Source organism: Pseudopodoces humilis, chromosome 12, assembly GCF_049639895.1.
Source record: "Pseudopodoces humilis isolate 2021_Gansu_Grassland_sample_001 chromosome 12, ASM4963989v1, whole genome shotgun sequence".
Taxonomy (NCBI): Eukaryota; Metazoa; Chordata; class Aves; order Passeriformes; family Paridae; genus Pseudopodoces; species Pseudopodoces humilis.
The window spans coordinates 251,996-259,025 of record NC_142211.1 but is presented as its reverse complement, the minus strand read 5'-3'; the positions used below and the strand labels follow the sequence as shown (position 1 = coordinate 259,025).

The 7,030-nt window shown below is 45.6% G+C and overlaps 1 pseudogene; it reads right to left on the bottom strand.

The window, feature by feature from the left end:
• Positions 1-763: 763 nt before the first annotated feature.
• LOC148183259 (uncharacterized) lies at positions 764-6,210 on the bottom strand (annotated as a pseudogene).
• Between the last annotated feature and the right edge of the window lie 820 nt (positions 6,211-7,030).

Genomic DNA, 7,030 nt, shown 5'->3' with positions numbered 1-7,030 from the left:
AACCAGAGGAGATTGATGATCATTGTGATGAATTCCATTGCACGGGGAGCAGGTGTAGGGTACAGAGCGATCCATGTCTTGCAAGTCTTTGCTCACCAGCAGGAACGAGGGCAAGGTGTTGTGGAAAACCCATTGCACAGGGTACCACGCACAAACCTCTGCTCACCAGCAGGAATGAGAGCCATGAGTCGTGGAAAACCCGTTGTGCAGGTTACCATGCACAAGCCTCTGCTCACCAACAGGAACGAGAGCAGTGTACTGTGCAACCACCTGCAAACAATCACTTAGCAAACATCCATCTCAGCTAGGCCCAAACCCCAAACCAAGTCCCTTGTGATATTCAGGGTCTCAGTCTCTGTCCTTGAGACGGTTGTGAGACAGATGAGGGAATCTTCGGACCGTCTCTTACACCACCCCGTGGCTCACAATCATCAAGGTCTTTCTGCACGATGTTGTAGTGCTGCTGCAAAATTCTTCATTGAAGTCTTCAGGACTCATTACAGTTGGTAGTATATCCCGGAAAAAACAGAGACAGGTAGTAGGGAAAAGATAAGGGACAGAAAAATGAAAAGAGAAAACAAAACAATAAGAAAATCAATATATTGATTTCAAAGAAAACTATTCCATGTATATAATTTCAACTAAGGCTTACATATTGGTTTCTTATCTTAAAACAAACAAATTTTATTCTAAAATACAACATGATAAAATTATTAACCTCATAGTCACAATGGCAAATTATTTATTCTAGTGCCTGCATAATTCATAGAGTATTGGTAACCTTAGGGGTATCAGCAACATGTAAAGTACCAATCATCTTGTGTGCATCCATTATGGAAGTCAATTGTGTCAACCGCTTCATCATTCTCCAATTCAGGATGTACAAGATTGCTGATAGAACAAAACCAAGTAAAACTAAAACCAAGAGGACGATGATGGGATGACACAATTTGTTCAAAACACCTGTAGCAGTTGGTGACCACCCAAAAAGAGTGTCCCGCCGCTTGTGTTCAGCATCTTTCCTTACTCTTTCCAAAACAATATGTATTCCTTTCACATTGTGGTGAACCGTAACTAAGGTCTTTTGTCCATCCTTTTTGATCTTTTCCAAAATTTCAATTAAATCCTGGTGAAGCAACAATTGCCTCACCAGAGTAAAGTTCATTCCAATTGGAGCAGGCACTAAATGATGAATCAAAGTGTAATTATACTGCAAAAGATAATATGAAGTAACTGGAGCTAAATAAGAAAAGTCACATCCTACAATCTTAGTAAAATTGCATACACAAAAATTTGAATGATTCTTAGTATCCACTACTATGTTTTCTACAAGCATACTATCACAAGCAGTTCTCAAGCATACACATCCATTGCCTACATACACAAGCACTGTTTCAGAAGTGTCATTAGGATGGGTTTCAAAATGACAGATATTCTGTTCTGTGTCTAAACAAATGTCTTGAGCTTTGATTGCATTACTTTCACAGATAAACCCTTGTTGTTCCCGGATAATACAATTTTCTAAACCAACAATTTGCCATTTCCCACCAATCTGACGGGCCCATTCCCTATGCTCTAAAGGATAGAGAACAGCTCCGTCATGATTCAGCCCCAATGTAATGATAGGCAAGATTGAATGTACTGAAGCATTACGTATTGTCAACACAAAAGCTGTGGCTGTGTTTGTGGTGGGATCATAGGTAAAATTCACCAAATTCCACCAAGATTGAAATTTTTTTCAAAATCATTGGCATTGTCCCAGACTATTTTCCGAATTTCAGTGGGAAAGGTGCCTTCTTCACCCTCTCTGATAATTGATGCAGCAACTGACTGCATCCACAACTGGGCTTGAATACAGCTAAGAGCCAGAGAAACATTGTTTTGGGTAGCACTGAGTGCATCAATTATTAATTTGTGATCATCTACATTTACCATTTCCCAATTTGGTAGTATGTTTGATAGCAACCACTGTTGGGTTCCCAAAGCTGTTAAAGATGACCTCAGTGGTTGTTGTATTTTGGTCAAATCTTTAGTTGCAACAGCCAATTTATTCATCAATACTTCTGAATCAATACTATTCAAAATTCCTAGTCCTGATCCCACAACACCGGTTATATCTCTTGTCAGCCGTTTGTGAAAAGAATTTCGCTTTCTCAACCAGGTTGTCCATCCCCTCAAAGGAAGTTTGCAAAAAAGGTGAACAAGCTGGCTGAATGTCTGAGACATTGTTTTACATTAGTAATTTGACTTGTTTGATAGACCATGCTGGATTAAATAGCATTTGTTGTCAGCCAGTTTTCCTGATTACATAGGGTCCAATTTCAGAAATTTTTGGAGTCAATCTAATTGGTGGCTGTGTGGTAGGTATTACAACCTGAACATTAAGCTCTCCCCAATATTTGGTATTGTTTTTACCACACAAAACTTTGGAGGACAATTGTACAGCTGTTAAATTCAGCCAACAATCTTGATTCCGAGTTTCGCAGGATATAACCTGGCCACGAGATCAGGCGACTTGACTGTGTACAGGCTCAGTGTGGGATCTGGTACTCAGCCTGCAGCGTATTGAAACATCATCACCTTGAGTTAATAGAAAAGAAGGGAAAACGTTAGTTTTGCCATTCAGCACAAAAGGAGTATTCACACCGTGGTATGTGTCCTGGTGTAGGGCAAATTTGGGAGAAAACCTCCAGTGGGGCTCCCCCCCTGGGAAGCAAACCCACCTGGCCCTTGTCCCCCACCCCCCAACCGGTTCGGGAAGAGATTTCTCTGAGAGAAGTGGAAAAAACCTGTTTATTTCACAGGCATAGCACTACCCAGCACAAAAATGAATGATATCAAATTACAAAACCTCTCGCCCTTCAGAAGAGATGACAAACTTCAGAGGGTCTCTTTCCTGTGGGTGTTCGCTCTGTTATCAGTCCCTCTGGCGCTGGAAAATGCCGCTGCCCAGGCTGTGCTCCCGGTAGTCCACGGGTGCAAGCTCCCGGTGCTCCTCCGAGTCCCCAGTCCAGAGCAGGTTCGATTCGTTTCAGAAAAAGGGAAAGAAAACAGTCCAGGAAGACCTCTCTGCTCCGGCTAGTTGGAAAGCCAAGGCGATCTGTGTCTTGTTGTCTGTCTGTGCTGTAGTCAAAACTCCCGATGCAGGGGGAGCCAGTACAGTCTCTGATAACAGACTCGGTGCTTCTTTTCCACTCACTTTTACTCTCAGATGGAATTTTAAGAATACAAAACCTGTGTCTTGGTTAGGTGGACGAATGGGGATACAATTTAACATCATAATCAACCCAGGACATTATGTGATTATTACACTTAATATAGGCCTTGCCACAGCATTTATCTTAAAACTGTGAATTAAACCTGTAAATCCTGATTGGCCAGCTGGGTTATTTTGCCAATTGCAGGTCACGTAAACTGGTCTGGTTAAGGTGAAATTGTACCAGCAGTCATTGGGTTCCCTTCTACAGAGCTTCGTGCTTTCAACATTGTTGGTGCTAGGATCTAGTGTGTAGTTTCCAATGTTCTTCTGGCGGCAACACAATATGAGGGGATAATATTTGTCGCATTTCTAATCTTCTGTGGAACAAAGTTTTGCTGAAATATTAGGGTGCAAACTGCTTGTTAAATTCGGTTCAAGAAGGTTACCGGCAATTGTAATGGTGAAGGCTTTCTCATAACGAGATTTTTCTATTTTCCTACATTGAAGTAATCTCCCTTTGCCCTCCGAAGTAATCCTGGCTAGCTCTGTTGAAGGGGGGGGTTAGGGAGATTCTTCACGACCAAGAAAAAGACCAAAGAGCTGCTCCTCCCTCCAGGGTAACAGAGGAAGTTTATTCTGGCTGGCTTCCAGGGGGGAGAAGAGACTGGGGATCCCTTTCCCAGACTCTTCCAAACCTCGGGAGAGGGGCGGGGAGACATACAACACCAACCAATGGGATAACATTTCAGCGACAGGGAGGGGAGGGGAAAAACATGTCACAGCTGCAAGGAGGGTTTACACAGAAACTAAGTAACTCCCAGAAATATGCACTACCACACTACATCCTATCTTAATTTCCTCACCAATTGTTCCTGTTAGCATCCTAACCCAATCTTTTTGATCCCACTCCCAGTCACCCAGGCGGAACACTTCGGAGTTATGCAGTACTACGATTGCTAGATTTTGCTGATGGTCTCCAGGGTGGTGTTCTATGGCATAGTTGCTGGTGACTGCTTCGGACCATGGCCACTCAGTCGAGTTTTGGCCATGATATTGCGGCAGGATGAAAAGAAGGATTAGTAGTGTTATCATGGCTTATTCAATTTTCATGTCCCTCGGAGTTCTTCTGTGAAAGTAAAAGAAACAACAGATTCTGCCACATTGGGGCAGGAAATTAAAATGAAGGAATTATCCACCGTGTGTTTATCCGATGCTCCTTCCCCAGGGCATCAGATGCTACCCACGCAAACTTATTCAAGGGAACTTTCAGTATCAGTGGCACTTCCCCTATGTCTCGGTTCTAGAAGACAGGTGTCTGCTAGGGAGAGCAGGAGCCTCCCTTGGGATGAAAGAATGTAGACCCCCTCCCTCCGAATTATTATAATTTTGAAATCAAGGGGCTTTCAGGCAGAGATCTGGGGATAGGAATAACAGTTCTTTACTAGTATAACCAGGCAAACAAACAACAATAACTACAGCATTAACAAGAAAACAGAACCAAGGACCCAGTGACAACTTTCTCGGCTGAGAGGGGAAGGGATGGAGGAGAGGCTTTGTTTTCACAAACCCCCTCGGGCGGTCAGTCCCGGTGCTCCTGCAGGGCTCCGAGGAACAGTCGTCTGGAACAGCAGGGATGAGCAGAGATCCTGGGCCGGTGGATGAGGTGTATCGGCAGCTCTGCGGCGGTGCCTGGCACTGCCACATGTCCCGGCAGAACAGGGGGTGCGAGGCCACCAACAAAGAGGGGAGAAGGAGAAGAAGCAGCAGCTCCGTCTGGGTGATGGCAAAAATCCTTTCTCTCCACCGCAGCAGATCCGCAACCCAGCAAACGAATGTCTTCCCCTGAAGCCGAAGAAAGCCAGCCAAAAAACTGTCCCCACCCTCCTTTCCTGCCCCTTCCCCCCACCCTGGGCCCGGCCACTCTGTCCTTTTTCGAGCACCCACTAAATATCCACAGTTAGATTGTCTCCGCAGCTAATGGGTAAAAATTCCACGGGCAGGCCAGAACATCAAAACAACAAAAAAAAAGGACACCTAACCCTCAACACTATCCACCCCGAATTTTTTCCCATACTAAAATGTTACATCAAATATTAAACCTTTAAATTATACATGAACACCTACTACTTTAGCTATATACATATGTACATACAGATACACAGTATCATGGGTAGTTCACCCTAAAACCAGGTCCCCTTGGGGTATGCACCGGGTCTCTCCATCTTTTTGCATCACCCACCAAGTGCAACCCGGTCCCTGAGCAAAGACAACCCCACGGATTGGACTGTCTTTGCTGGAGGCAGAATTAACCCAAACAGTTTTTCCCAGCATACCTCTCATATGTACCACTGGAACCTTATCTCCATCTGTCGTTCTAAAGGGCTCAGATTGGGCAGGGCCTGCTCGGTTAGTGGAACCTCGGGTGTTCACTAACCATGTGGCCTTTGCTAAATTAATCTCCTAGTTCCTGAAAGTTCCCCCACCCAGTGTCTTTAAGCTGGTTTTAAGCAGGCCATTGCGCCGTTCAACTTTTCCAGCAGCGGGTGCATGGTAGGGGATATGGTACACCCACTCAATTCCATGTTCCCAAGCCCAGGTGTTTATAAGGCTGTTCTTGAAATGAGTCCCATTGTCTGACTCAATCCTCTCAGGGGAACCATGCCTCCAAAGGACCTGCTTTTCAAGTCCCAGGATGGTGTTATGGGCTGTAGCATGAGGCACAGGGTAGGTTTCCAACCATCCAGTGGTGGCTTCTACCATCATGAGCACGTAGCGCTTGCCTTGGCAGGTTTGGGGCAGTGTGATGTAGTCAATCTGCCAGGCTTCCCCATACCTATATTTGGACCAACGCTCACCCTACCATAGCGGCTTCAACCGCTTGGCCTGCTTGATCGTGGCACACGTCTCACAGTCATGGATAACCTGGGAAATACTGTCCATGGTTAGATCCACTCCTCGGTCTCGTGCCCACTTATAGGTGGCATCTCTACCCTGATGACCTGAGGCGTCATGGGCCCATCGATCTAGGAACAACTCTCCCTTGTGCTGCCAATTTAAGTCTATCTTTGACACCTCTATTTTTGCAGCCTGATCTACCTGCTCATTGTTTCAGTGCTCTTCATTAGCCCTACTCTTGGGGACATGGGCATCTACATGACGGACCCTCACAGACAGTTTCTCTACCCTGGTGGCGAGGCCTTTCCACTCAGCAGCAGCCCAGATTGGCTTTCCTCTGCGTTGCCAGTTGGCCCTTTTCCACCTTTCCAGCCATCCCCACAGAGCATTGGCTACCATCCATGAATCAGTGTAGAGTTTGGCCACTTCTCTCTTTCAGCAATGTCCAGGGACAGTTGAACAGCTTTGAGTTCAGCAAGTTGGCTTGATCCACCTTCTCTTTCAGTGGCCTCTGCGACCTGTCGTGTGGGGCTCCATACGGCTGCTTTCCACTTCCGGTTCATCCCTACGACGCGACAGGAACCATCAGTGAACAGAGCATAGCATGTTTCTTCTGCTGGCAGTTGGTTGTACGGTAGAGCTTCTTCAGCCCGTGTCACTTGCTCCTGCTCCTCTTCATCAGTGAGACCAAAGTTTTCAACTTCTGGCCAGTTTGTAATTAACTCCAAAATCCCAGGGCGATTTGGGTTTCCAATACGGGCGCGCTGCATGATGAGGGCGATCCACTTACTCCATGTGGCATTGGTGGTGTGGTGGGTAGCAGGAACCTTTCCTTTAAACATCCACCCCAGCACTGGTAGTTGGGGTGCCAGGAGGAGTTGTGCTTCTGTGCCAATCACTTCTGAGGCGGCTTGAACTCTTTCATAGGCAGCTAAA